Raw genomic sequence first — 14468 nt, forward strand, 5'->3', positions numbered from 1 at the left:
GCTTGTCGGCGTAGATGGAGTGAATGGAAGAATTAACTTCCCTCTCAGGCTTGCTCAACCAGTAGAGTTGATCTAGGTACAGAGCTTCATGGTGGGGATTTGGAATGATTTGCCATCAGACTCATCTCTCGGCCTTGTCTCTTTTCTTCCTGGATCTTCTCCGATCAGCACTCAGATCAGTCTCTCTCTTAATAGCCTCGTATCAATTATCTCGTATCAAGTTTATCTTTTAGTGAATTCTATGAAGGTATTTATAGATGAAAGCTTTGACTTTCTGACTTGTGGTCCCCACTTTATTGTTATGGAAATTTCGAGAATGGTGGAATAAATATTCCTTCTGTTATGCAATCAGTCCGTCGAAAATGCACAATGGTTAGTTGTACACGTGTCAAAATCCCTCCGTGATTACGTTGCTCATTTGCATCTTTCGATCGTGTGTCCGCATGGGGTGTTGTTTCTTATTACTGCATGCGGTTGAAGTTCACCTCTGGATCGATTTTTGCATGTGCCGTCATTGCGTTGATCGTCTATTCATTCCTGAATGATGAGCGCAATGCGACGTAGATGTGTTAATCTTTCTCTCTTGACCCATGAATGCATATGGTGACTGGATTTCTTGCAAAACAGACTTGAAATATTATTTTCTACCATTGCAATGGTGTTAGTGGGTGTATTGACGACAATTTATAATTATTGTATTTCTTAGCTAATTTCCATACAATTGACGCAACTTTACTCTCTTTTGGCCGCAATGTCTAAATAAAGCAGTATAAATAACTTGTGTTTCTACAAGTTATCAGACTACCTTAATCAGGAGCTTTTCCCCATGGATGTTCAATACAATCTCCCCCTTGCGCACATCAATTTGAGAGCGACCAGTCGAAAGGAATGGTCGTCCCAATATGATGGGCGCATCTTCGTCCGCTTTACAGTCCAAAATGATGGTCTGCCGGCAAGATGAATTTATCAATTTAGATTGCGGCATTTTTTACCTCTCCTTCAGAATATATTCGGGATCTATCCGCAAGTAGGAGAGTTTCTTTTGTGGGCATGAGCATGCCGATATTCAATTGCTTAAATATTAATAGCGGCATTACGTTTATACTCACCCCAAGATCACATAGTGCTTTGCCACTGTAGGCCCCTTCGATAGAGCATGGTATCGTGAGGATTCCTGGGTTGCTCATTTCAGGTAGGATCATAGCATTTTGCATTGTGGCCACTGTTGCGATCTTTTCTTCATCATTTTTTTCTTTCAATCTTTGTGAAGCTAGTGGTAGCTAGACTTCTTCGGTTTCACGTTCTGAAGGCTTGAGGGTAGGTACAACTTCAGGGTTCATTTTCTTGGGCTTTTTCGAACTATAGGTCAACGGGTCCTCGGTTGTCACTACATTCAAGTTGGTTGCGATGGGTTCCTCCCTTTCTTTCACATTCATGTTGTCGCTAAGCATTGTTCCTTTTCGGTACTCGCAGCATTGCAAGGAAGCTTAGTTGAGCTCGGCAACGCTCCTTGCGGTCTATTTTTTAGCTCGCTTGCAATTTGTCCCAGTTGAATTTCGAGATTTCTAATGGATGTAGCTTGATTCTGAAGCACTAATTCATTTTTCTCAATGTACTGCTTTAGTAAGCTTTCTAAGGGCGAAGACTGCGGTGTTTGTGAGCTGTTAGCTTGGCTATGCGTTGGATCGTTTGTTTGCGAGAAAAATCTGGGTGGCCCTTCTCTCTGCGCCACTGATTGGAAGTTTTGTTGTTGATTTTTCCATGCAAAATTTGGGTGGTTTCTCCACCCGGGGTTGTATGTATCGAAATAGGGGTTATTCTTTATGAAGCATACTGACTGTGGGTTTGCTGGGCATTCTTCCAATACGTGAGCATCTCCCCAAATGACATAACTTGTAGTCGTTTGAGCAATTGTGCTGACCTGCCCTTTCTTCACTCCCATGTTATTAATTGCGATGCCTTGAATGAAACTCATCATTGCAGTCATCTGGTTCTGCAGGGATGCAATGGCCCCATTGTTTGCGTCATTATCTTTAATTCTTAATCTTTGATCGCTTTCCCGCCAATCCTCGTGATTTTTGAAAATGCGATCAAGTTTACTCTATGCCTCCTCATATGTTTTGTCTAGCAGACCACCAGTGGCTGCCGCATTGGCAGCGGTCTGCGAAGAAGGATTCAGTCCTTGGAAGAAAATCTCCATTTGCAGGTAGTTTAGTAAGCCATTATGTGGATAGTCTCTTACCATCCGCTTGAACCTCGCCCAGGCATCAGCGATTCGTCATCATCTTGTTCAAAATTTGTTATTAGTTTCCTTCGTCAAGCATTTTTGGTTGGTGGGAAATATTTCTTCATAAAATTTTCAACGACTTGTTCCCACGAAGTGATCTCTCCTGGTTCGAGGAAATATGCCCATTTTCTTGCCTGGTTACACAAAGAAAATGGGAACAGAGTGAGTCAAACTTCCTCCGGAGGTGAACGTGCGGGTCTTCGCCACACCTTCCTCCAAACTGCCCAGCAGCCTTGATCATCTGCAACATTACCAATTTCATTTCAAACCTCGATCCATCTAACACCGGTCTCATGATTCCTGGAGAGAAATCCTAGAGGTTAGGCAACTAGTCTCTAATGGGTCTATTGCGATCATTCGCCAAAAGGATGGGGTTGGCCATTATATTGTTCGCGTTTGCAGCCCTTGTTTTCTGTTGTTCCGCCGTTCTTGGTGTTCTCTCTTATTGTTGGCGGTTGTCTCTTAGTCTTCGTCGAAATGTTCTCTCAATCTTTGGGTCGTAGTTTGGCAGAGATTGAGAGCTACAAAGAAATCAGAAAAATTACCATTAGTACACTATTTTGCCGAAGTCCCCGACAACGGCGGCAAAAACTTGATGCGTTATTTTATGATATGGAATTATGGATGAAATGCAATGATGGAGTTGCATTGAGCACTCAAGTTTTCTTAATGGATCCAAGTGTAAACTCCACTGAGTTTCCTGGCAAGTCCAGGGTCGAACTTAGGAACTTGGGAAAATGGTATGCGGAGATAATTTTTCGAAAAACTTTGCGGTAACCAATTAAATAAATAAGTTGTTGTGATTGTTGTTTGCGGTAATGAAAATGAACAAATGCGGCGGAGTTTCGAAAAAATTTGATAAAACGGAAGATGTGATGAGTATGCGGTGAACGGGTTGAGAAGGGTTTTGGTTAACACTTCTTAGGATGCGTTTATGCTATGCGATCATGCAACACACATACAATAGTAAACCACCTCTCGGTACGAATGTTACGGCTTCTATTGTTAGAATGCATGCGATATATGCGATAAGTCTATAGGACCTACACATAAGTCTCTATTCTTATTTATACGATGATAAAATGACACACACACAAATAATGAGACCACATAATATCATACCTATCTTTAGGGTGCATGCCATGCTGGTTGACAAATAGAGCTTATCTCTAAGTCCCTATCTCTTACTTATGCCGATCTAATCTCGCGCTCTCGAGTCTAGATTCTAACCTAGCTCTCTCGTGTCTTTAGGTCTTTCTTTAGACTCTCTCTCGAGTAGCTCTAAAGGGGTATTGGGCACAACATAAAATAAGATAATCGCATGCGATGAAGATCCTAGGTCATGTTAGCTTAGTTCTTCTCAACCCATTCGATTAGTTTAGCTACTCATGCAAGCTAAGAGAGTGAACAGATGTAGAATAAGAACTTCCATTGTATAAATCTAAAGTTGAAGTATAGAATAACAATGCAAGAAAAGAATAAAGAGCCTGGTAGCAATCTCTTGCTTCCCAGGCTTTTACACTATCTTTTCTACTCGTGTTCAAAAGATAATCTCGCTCTCGCGAGAGTCGGCTCGCTCTCTGCTTTTACGCCTCAAGGTTCTCTCTCAAGTTGCCCTGAGCGATCTTCCGGCGTCTCGACTCTTCTCTTGCTCTGCCTTAAAACAAAAAAGAAACTCTCCAAGTGTTCGAACTCTTTTTCTGAAGAATGCCTTCGGTATTTATAGAGCTTTGGGATGATAGACGGCTTCTCTCTTATGATTGCACGGATGAGATGGCTTTAATTCTCTGACTAATGCGCCGAATATTTGTCACTGGAAAGCTGGATGTAGTTATTATCGTTAGCGGCTTGTCAACTTAATTCGGATTCGACCGTCATCAGCTTTCTGTCCCATCGTGATTAATTATGTCTTTCACTATATGCACCCACCAAGTTGCAGCGACTCTATGTGGCAATCCTTCTTGAGCAGATGTTTGCGAACACAAATCACCGCAAAGCCTTGCAGTAATGCTATGCTCGTCCATTGATCTCTTATGATCGCTTTTTTCGCCTTGCGTCAATGCATATTCTGCATAAAAACACAAAAATCAACTGTTTCTATGCGATGAACACATGCGACCGCAATGTTGTAAACTTAATGCTTTTGGACCCAATTTAACATATTTTATGAGTGCAACATTGTTTAAGAACTTAGCACTATGATAACGTGCATTTTTGCCCGTTATCACATTCTATCTTTAATCTTCTTCTTCGGACTCCACTTCTTCATTACAATTATGTTCGTTGTCAGAATTGGATAGGTCTTCATCTTCTAGATACTTCACAGCTTTGATGATGTTAAACCTGAACTTCTTCCCATTTATAGTCATCATGATTTCCCCCTTGTACACATCAATTTGAACACGACTAGAAGATAAAATAGGTTGTCCCAATATGATGGGCACATCTTTGTCTACCTCATAATCAATAATGATGAAGTCAGCTGGTAGAATGAATTTATCAATTGTGACCAGGACATCTTTCAACTTTCCCTCCGGGTGAACAAGAACCTGTCCGCAAGCTGGAGAGTCACCGTCGTGGCCGTCAGCTGCCTCACATTCAACTATTTGAAGATTGAAAAGGGCATTAAATTTATACTAGCCCCAAGGTCGCATAACGCTTGCCCGATATAGATCCTGCCAATTGAGCAGGGTATCGTAAACCTTCCTGGGTCGCGCATCTTTGGTGGGATTATGGTGTTTGACTTTTGCGTTAACGCCAACGTTGCGAACTTTCCTGTGCTTCTTTTCTTTGACACCATACCCTTTAAAAACTTTGCATATTTTGGCATTTGTTCTATCGCTTCTGTAAACAGTATGTTGATGTCTAGTTGCTTTAACATTTCCATGAAGCGATGATACTGAATTTCATCATTTTTCTTTTTCTTCAGTCTTTGCGGGAATGGTGGTAGTTGTACCTTCACAGTTCCATGTTCTATAGGCTTAGAGGTGGATGCAACTTCTGGTTCCATCGTCTCAGGCTCTTCTGGTTCATTTTGTGTCTAACATGATTGCATGTATAACCCCATCCGTCCCTAATTTTCCTTCCAACAAGTTTTTGGCGTCATTGTCGGGGACTTGGCAACTAATGTTTTGTGAAGTTTTGTATTTTTGCAGGCACCCTTTCAATCTTAGGCGTATTGTAGATTGTGCGACCAAGCTGCAAACAATATTGGAAGTATAAGCGATGCGTTGAAAGTCAAATATTGACCCCGAGATAGAAAGGCTATCCGTCACATGAGCTGAAAGTAGTTAGACGCATATCAACCATCATGCGTCCAACAATTGTTGTAAGCTCCAATGGTCAGGGTGACTCTTTGACCCAAGCAGTTGAGAACCATCTCCTGCATGGGAGACTTCTTACGGTGACATCACTCCAATATCTCCAGGGACGTCTTCTACTCTATCTTTACGTTGCTTTCTTAGTTTAATTTATTATTATTTTTTATTTATTGTTATTTTGGATATGCAGCTACTTCCTTGGTTGTTGTGCGTTTTCTCTTTGTAGGTGCGATAATAACGCTCCTCGGTGCGCAGTTACAACGGAAGAATCCTCCACATCTTCAACGCATGGCTTTAATTGCATGAACTCCAACACATTGTCGCATGCATTCTTCTACTTAAGGTTTTTTTCTTGTTATCTTTTATGCATTATCCTTTTTGAATTCTTCTTATCTGATTGCAATCCTTTGCGATGCATCTATGATGGTATAAATAATTCACCACATCCGCTAACTAGGCATCGTAAGGCGCCCCTTCCTTTTAATAGCTTCTTCAAATTGTGAAAGTCTATAGTTTTATTATGTGCAAACCTTTGCTCAAACATTTGTCATCACATTCCTGTTGAGTTTGTTTTTAGCTTGCAGTGAGAACGCTGCCACCCTCTAAGTTTGGGAGTGGCAGCGGTCTTGGAGAATTGCGTTCACTACATTATGGTCATTCCTTTCATAAAATAAATAAATAAATAAAAATAGAAAAAATAACAGTTCCACTGTCAACGCAATGAGGAAACCCATGTTGATAAGAGTTGAGTTGTGAAAGGAACTTACCCGTAGTTGGATGTCCGCATGACACCCGTGGGGGCAAGCCAAAACGAAGGTAAGACGTCAGGATCAACGCATAAGCGCAACTCCTCTGTCGAACACAAGCCAAATTAAGCAAGACATGAGTTGAGTTGAATATGGAACACAACCGAAGTTGGATGCCCGCATGACACACGTGGGGGTAAGCCAAAATGAAGAGCGTAACCAGGTTCAACGCCGCATTCGAATAAGTAAACACATAATCTGGAATTGTTTTGATCGAACGTATTCTCACGAGTTGAACGCAAAGTTATGGTGAATGAATAAAAAGTTTTTGAGCAAAGGCTTTCCAAATTTAGCTTAGAAAAGATTTCTTTGAAGAAGCAGCCGAAGTGGGGGAGAGCATTGCGTCCATGGTTAGAAGTACGAGTAAATTATATTCTGAGAAGATGGTCATCGCAAAGAGACGCTGGAAGGTGAGTTAAGAATTTCTTGAGTATAACGCATGCTTGAGGAGAAGCATGATTCTAAGTTTGAGGGTGTGATAATTGGCAGAAATGCCAGTTATTATAAGCCTGTTATTTAGAATTATGAGGGCTAACAAGTAGAAAATGCAGTGATAATACTTAGAATTTGTTAAAAATTGAGTTTTGCGTCGATTAGCACCTAAATCCTCACTGACCTCAATATTATGCGTTACTCCATGCCAAAATGTATATTTTTGTGGCTATCGCAGAAATCAAAAGCATGCATTGGAAATAAGCAATCGCTGACAAACGCATGCACTGAAGCCAGGCGATCGCAAAGACAAACGCATGCGCTGAAAGTTGGATCGCATGCGTCTATCCCATGGAACTTGCGGTGATCGAATGCGCCCATAGCATGAAAGTTGCGGTGATCAAGTGAATTTTTTGATCAATTGGAAATTGCGGCCACGGAGTGACAACCATAATAGAAGGATGATCGCAAGATGGGTAGAACGCGTTGATACTTCAACTGAATCAAGCTCGGATGCATACCTTGGGAGTGTCAACAAGATAAGAAGATGTGACATTGCCCATACTACGACAAAAACAGCAGTGAGCCATAATGAAATCATGATAGCTGTCGGCGTTTAAACTCTATAAATAGCCCTTTGGACCTTTATTTCAAGACATCCGAACTTTTGCCTCAAGGCAGAGGCTTACGATCATAGATGAGAGCCTAAACAAGATTTTCAGTGAGAATTCTTCACCTCCACAAACCAGACTGAGTGACGATCGGAGCTTTCGCCGGAGATAGAGCTCGATAGAGACATCTCCACCATTCATCCATGGTATCACCGGTAGCCTTGACGCGAAGTCCTTCATTTCTCTTCTAACCTCTGTATTGTATTATATTTTAGCTTAAGATATTAAGACAATTTGAAATCAATGCATCTTTTGATCCTTCAATGCCATCTTCATCATCATCTTTATCTCTATCATTGCTTATCTTCATTGTTTATTTATCAAAGACGATCACATACTTAATCCTGTAGCCTAGAGATAGGACGCATGTAGCAACCCACCGAGAGGTGTGCGTTGTGCGAGTATAGTAAGTTAATCCTCTTTGCTTGGTGAAAGGCTGTAGCAACGCTTGTCTATGGGTTGTTGCATTACTTGTCTATAAGTTAAATAGTGACGTCTAACTGCCTGAGAAGGTAAGAGATGGAACGCACTAAAGCAAAGTTTGCATTGTTTCTAGAGATAGGCACAATCTTATGCTCGACGTAACCATGCACTATAGAGATATGGTCATGCGGCTGACCACCGAGAGGTGTGCGATGCATTAGTGCAATGACTTGGGATTACTCAGGAGATCTAAGATAATAAACATTTACTATGCGTTAATGGTTGTTTTGTATCTATCTATTCTCATCGCAAGTCTTCTATTGCTCAATCTGTTTAGTTAAGGGTAGAAGTAGTGTGTAAATTCATTAAACTTTCTATGTTTTATTTTTATTCACCGTCTCAAACGCATTGCTTCACGGGCATTATTGAGTGACAAGTTCTTGAGTTCGACCTCAGATTACCCGAGAAACTTGCGTTCGTGTTATACTTGGCGCGAGCATAAGAAAACTTGTGATAGGAATGCATGGTCATTGCATACTAGATTAATGCATTTTCATTTCGACGCATAGGCGTAAACGAATAGCTTAAGCCATGTCTAACACATGATTGCATGTATAACCCCATCCATCCCTAATTTTCCTTCCAACAGTTTCTCCACTCGGGGTTGTATGTATTAGAGAAAGGATTGTTCTTAAAGAAGTATACTGACTGTGGGTTCCTTGGACATTCTTCAATCAGATGCAATTCTCCACAAGTAGCACAACTCATGCTCGTCTGTTCAATTTCATTGACATGCCCTCTTTGCGTTCCAGAGTTGTTGATTGCGATGCCCTGTAACAGATTAATCATCGCATTCATTTGATTCTATAGAGATGAGATGGCCCCATTGTTTGCGTTACCTTCTCGAATTTTGAGTCGTTGATCGCTTTCCTGCCAATCTTCGTGATTCTTTGATATGCAATCAAGAATATTTTTAGCCTCATCATAAGTTTTATCAAGCAGACCACAAGCTACTGCCACATTGGCAGCTGTCTGCGATGCAGGGTTAAAATTGTGATCAAATATCTCCATCTGGAGTTAGTCTGGTAATCTGTTGTGTGGACAATCTCGCACCAATCTTTTAAACCTCGCCCATACATCACTGAGCGATTCATTTATTTCATGTTCAAAATTTGTAATCAACTTCCTCTTTCTTACATTCTCAGTAGGAGGGAAGTATTTCTTCATGAACATCTCTACAAATTTTTCCCACGAGGTTATCTCCCCTGGTTCGAGGGAATATGCCCATTTCTTAGCTTAATTGCATAACGAAAATGGGAACAGCGTTAGTCGAACTTCTTCAGCTGAGATATTTAGTAATACAAAAGTGTTACAGATTTCAATAAAACTCTGGAGATGGGCATGCGGATCTTCGCCACGCCTTCCACCCAAACTGTCCGACTGTCTGGATCATTTGTAACATAACCGACTTCATCTTAAACTCAATCCATCCAAAGCTGGCCTCATGATTCCTGGGGAGAAATCATATAGGTTAGGTGACACATAGTCCCGGATGGGTCTATTGCAGTTGTTCGCTAGGAGAATGGGGTTTGCCATGATGTTGTTTGCATTTGTGGCTCTTTCTTCTAGTTGTTTCGCCATTCTTGGAGTTCTTTCTTGTTGTTGTCGGCGGTTGTTCTCTTGTCCTCTTCGGAACGTTCTTTCGATCTCTGGGTCGTAGTTGGCTCAGGAACGTGTCCTTTGCTCATGTGACACCTGCTTCTTCCCTAAACAAAGGAACGGCAGTGCACAAAGGTCAAAAGCTGTAAAGAAAATCAAAAGGTTTACTGTTAGCGCAATATGTACTGTCATAGTCCCGACAACGGTGCCAAAAACATGATGCATTCTAAACGTGATGCGTTTATGATGTGAAGTTGCAGTGATGTGTTATGCATTGCATATACAAGTTTTCCTAATAAGACTCAAGTATAAGCCTCATTAGGTTTCCTGGTAAGTCCAAGGTCGAACACAGGGACTACTGAGTAAATATGCTACAGCTATTTTGATTCTCTTGCAATGGTGAAAAAAAATAAGTTGGATGGTGTTTTGACAAAGAATATTTCCTATGCGACGGAGTCGAACAAAGAGTTGATGAAATCGAGAGTTACAATGAGTATGCAGTGAACGGGTTTAAGAAAGGGGTTTAGCTAACACTTCCTAAGATTACGTACAAGCTATGCAATCATGCTACCCACAAACAACAGCATGTCATCTCTCAATGTAAATGCCATAATTCTTATTTCTAGGATGCATGCGATGTATATGAAAAAGTCGATAGGACTTATGTCTAACCCTCTATTCTTGTCTATGCGATGATGCATGATGCATACATAAAACAAGGTGACCGCATACTATCATATCCTATTTCTAGGGTGCATGCGATGTGTAAATAGCAATAGAACTTATGTCTAAGTTTCTATTTCTTGCTTATGAGGTTTTAATCTGACTCTCTCAAGCCTAGATTCTAATCTGACTATCTCAAGTCTAGATTCTAATCTTTAGACTACTCTTTCAGGTATCTCTAAAGGGTGAATGACGCATACATAAGACAAGATGATCGGATAGAATGTAAATCTTAGGTCATGCTAGCTAAGTACTTCTCAACCCATTCGAAAATTTAGCTACTCATGCGAAGTATGGAGAGATTGAACATAGTTTGAAATGAGATTTCCATTTTCTATGAATAAACTGCTGAACACATAAGAGCAATGGAAAATAGAGATAAGAAGCCCGGTAGAAATGTCTTGCTTCCTATGGCCTTTTACACTGTCATTTTCACTCTAACTCTATCCAGATGAATATTCTTGCTCTTGCAAATGTTGGCCCTCTCTCCCTTTGTAGCACTTTTCGGCAGTCTCTCAATCTGTCTAGGAATGATCTCTCGTCTTCTTCATCTCCTAACTCGTCTCCGTCTTCTAAATCTAAGTATGAGTATGTACGTGAACGAACTAACAACTCTCTAACTTATTCTCTCTTCTATATGGCGATACTCGTTACAATGGTGGCCTTCGGTATTTATAGAGCTCAAGGTGAAGCAGCCTTTGTCTCTAATGATTACAATGATGGGCAATCATTAAATCTTCTGCTCTGATCCACCAATTAATGGTCATCGAAAGTTGAGTGTACTCGCTACAGTATGACTTTAACGGCTTGTCAACTTAATTCGAATGCGATCGTCATCAGCTTTCCGTCCCATCATGATTTATTATGCTGCCACCTTGATGCGCAGTCTTCATGCGGCCACCTTCTTGAGAACCTTCTCACGATCGCATACGATCGCAATCTTTAAGAGCGCGGATGCCTAATTCCTTGGATTGCAATTTTACTTGCGCAACACATTTTTCCTACACAAAATAAGTAAATTAGCTACTTTTGTGCGATGGGCGCATGGGATCACAATTTCTTCAGTTTAGCGCTTTTGGACATGATATTTTATATTTTTATCGTCGCATTTTCTCATTGTTTTACTTATTTGCGCTGTAATAACGTGTATTTCTACCCATTATCACTAGCCAGTTCTTAACTGATGTCAATAGACCTACATCATTCTCGATGAGTAGGATATCGTCTACATACAACACTAGGAAAACTACTAAACTATTGATGATTTTCTTGTAGACACAAGACTCATCAACGTTTTAGTCAAAGCTATACGATTTGATCGCAATATAAAATTGAATAATCCAAGATCGAGACACCTGTTTCAGCCCATAAATGGATCAATTCAGTTTGCAAACTTTTTGCTCTTGACCTTGGGCTACACCATATAAATGGTCTCCTTAAGATTACCATTTAGAAAGGCAGTCTTGACGTCCATTTGTCATATCTCATAGTCATAATATGAGGAAATGGATAGGAGGATGCAGATAGATTTCAACATGGAAACATGCGAGAAAGTCTCCTCATAGTCGACTCCCTCCACCTGGGTATAACCCTTTGCCACAAGTCTAGCCTTAAAGGTTTGCACCTTCCGATCAGTACCCCGTTTCCTCTTGTAGATCCATTTGCAACCTATAAGTTTTATCCCATCAGGATGATCTACAAGATCCCATGCTAAGTTAAAGTACATTGACTCCATCTCAAGATCCATGGCTTTGACCCATTCATCCCGTTCAACATCCTCCATTGCCTTCTGATAAAACAACGGATCCTCAACCTCACCATCGGCCAACATAGCCAAGATTTCCGTGAAACCCATATAGCAAAAAGGTGGGTTCGCAACCCTCTCACTGCGTCAAGGTTCCCTCAGCTATTGAGGTGGAACTGACCTACCAGATGAACTACCATCAACAACTCTTGCTGATGGAGCAGGACCTTCAACAACTCTTGTTGAAGTTTCAATAGTTTCATTAGAAAGTTCACGCAACACGATCTTACTACGTGGACTGTGCTCCCTACTATGATCCTCCTTCAGGATGGTAGCATTTGTCGACACAAACACTCTGTTATCTGTAGGATCATAAAAGTAACCCCCTTGTGTACCTTTGGGGTAGCCTATAAAGAGGCACAACCTCGACCGTGGTTCCAATTTTTTTGGATTAGCCTCAAGCACATGTGCTGGGCAACCTCATATGCGGAAGTGACATAAACTCGCTTTACGCCCGTTCCATAATTCCGAAGGTGTTCTCGCAACACACTTGGAAGGAACATAGTTGAGGATATACATTGCAATCTCCACTATAAAACCCCAAAACGAGTCCGGTAAGGATGCATAACTCATCATCAACCGAACCATGTCCATCAAGGTTCTATTTCTCCTCTCTGCTACACCATTCTGCTGAGGTGTACCCAGCGCTAAGAGTTGGGAAATGATTCCATATTCTATCAAATAGTCCTGGAACCCTAAATCCAAAAACTCTTCACCTCGATCCAATCGAAGTGTTTTAATCCGTCTATTCAATGCATTTTCAACTTCAGCCTTAAACTCTTTGAACTTTTCAAAGCATTCAGACTTCCATTGCATCAAATAAACATACCCATACCGAGAGTAATTATCAGTAAAAGTTATGAAATACTCATAGCCTCCCCTAATTCGCACATTCATCAGATCATAAAGGTCTGAATGCACTAACTCTAGAGGCTCTTTGGCTCGATAATCTTTTCTAGTATAAGGTCTTCTAGTAATCTTGCCTTCGCACACCAGTAAAGAATTTTCTTCTAACTCATTTAGAAGTCCATACTTCACCAACCTCTCAATCCTATTGAGATTGATGTGCCCTAATCGAAGGTGCCAAAATGGGCATTTTCTTTAGGAGAAACCTTTCGTCGTTTACTTTGAGTTACGACAGTTTTAAACATCTCTATGTTATGGAGGGAACTCATTGCTCTTTTCTTGCTCGAGATAGAAGATAGCTTGAACTGGCATTGTAAAGATATATAGCCAATAGAAATATGTATTCCCAAGAGGAGAGAAATGGAATTGAAAGGCTTCCTTAGCACATACAAGTTGTTTTCCAATTTTGCTGAATAGATTTCAACTCCATCTTTATGAATAAACACTTCATTCAAATCAAAATTTAGAGTATATTTACACAAAATTAGACACTTTACAGAAATCAAGTTCCGCTTTAACTCGGGAAAAACATAAACATCATTCAAAATGATAAACATCTTCTGTAAAGTCAACTGGAGCCCTCCCACTGCCACAGCTGAGACGACGTGCCCGATGCTTACTCGCATCGTCATCTCTCCAGCCTCAAGCTGCTGCCAGGATCTAATCCCCTAAAAAGAAGAACAAACATGATTAGTGGCCCCAAAGTCAAAAATCCAGAAAGAATCATCATTCTCCACTAAACAGGTTTCTAAAACTAGTAAATCATATTTACCTTTTTTTTCTTGGTCTTAGCCTTCTTCTTCTCCTTGATCCAGCAAGGAAAGTTCCGCTTCCAGTGCCCATCCTAGTTGCAATGGAAACACTTTCCTTTGTCAACCGGCGCTGGTTGCCTACCCTGTTGGACGACAGGCTGTGGGTTAGCAGGTGCCTTCCCTTTCCCCTTCTCACCCTTCTACTTCTTCCACATGGAAGTGTTAGAAGTAGAAGGTGCAAACTTAGTCCCTAAGATCGAACCCTTATGGAGCTTCTTTGAAGATGAAGCAACATTTGCCTCACTTACCTTCTTCTCCTTACTTTGCAGCAAGGATTGGAATTTCTGCAACTCGTTGAGGAGAGTTGTAAGGGTATAGTCCACTTTGTTCAGTATAGCGTTACTAACAAACTGCAGGAAGCTATGCGGCAACGAGTGTAGGATGATGCTAACCTTGCTGCCCTTATCGATGCGTGACCCATTCATCCCTGCCACATTGAAGTGGACCATCATATTCAGCACATGTTCACGAATAGAGGTTCCTTCCTCCATTTTGGAGTTGAAGATGCATTTCAGAGCTTTATGCTTGAGCTACCTAGATGGTTGTCTGAACATTCCCCATAGGGACTCAATGATTTCACGTGCTGAGACCATAGGATCATGCTTTTGCCAAAAACATCATTAAG

Source organism: Benincasa hispida, chromosome 5, assembly GCF_009727055.1.
Source record: "Benincasa hispida cultivar B227 chromosome 5, ASM972705v1, whole genome shotgun sequence".
Lineage (NCBI taxonomy): Eukaryota > Viridiplantae > Streptophyta > Magnoliopsida > Cucurbitales > Cucurbitaceae > Benincasa > Benincasa hispida.